The sequence below is a fragment of the Ipomoea triloba genome, chromosome 10 (assembly GCF_003576645.1).
Source record: "Ipomoea triloba cultivar NCNSP0323 chromosome 10, ASM357664v1".
Lineage (NCBI taxonomy): Eukaryota > Viridiplantae > Streptophyta > Magnoliopsida > Solanales > Convolvulaceae > Ipomoea > Ipomoea triloba.
The window spans coordinates 1,956,637-1,956,844 of NC_044925.1; positions in this window are offsets into that span (position 1 = coordinate 1,956,637).

The following is a 208-nucleotide window of genomic DNA, read 5'->3' on the forward strand; positions in this document are numbered from 1 at the left end:
AAAAAAAAAAAAAAAAAAAAAAAAAAAAAAAAAAAAAAAAAAAAAAAGAAGAAGAAGCTAAGGATCCTATGATAACAAATTAACAATACCATAAAAGAGAAATAAGAACCAATATTAGTCTTAGATCTATACAAATTCGACCGATTTGATTAGATTTTTTAAAAAATACAGTAGTATTTTCGTAATTATCATCAACTTTACTATGCAA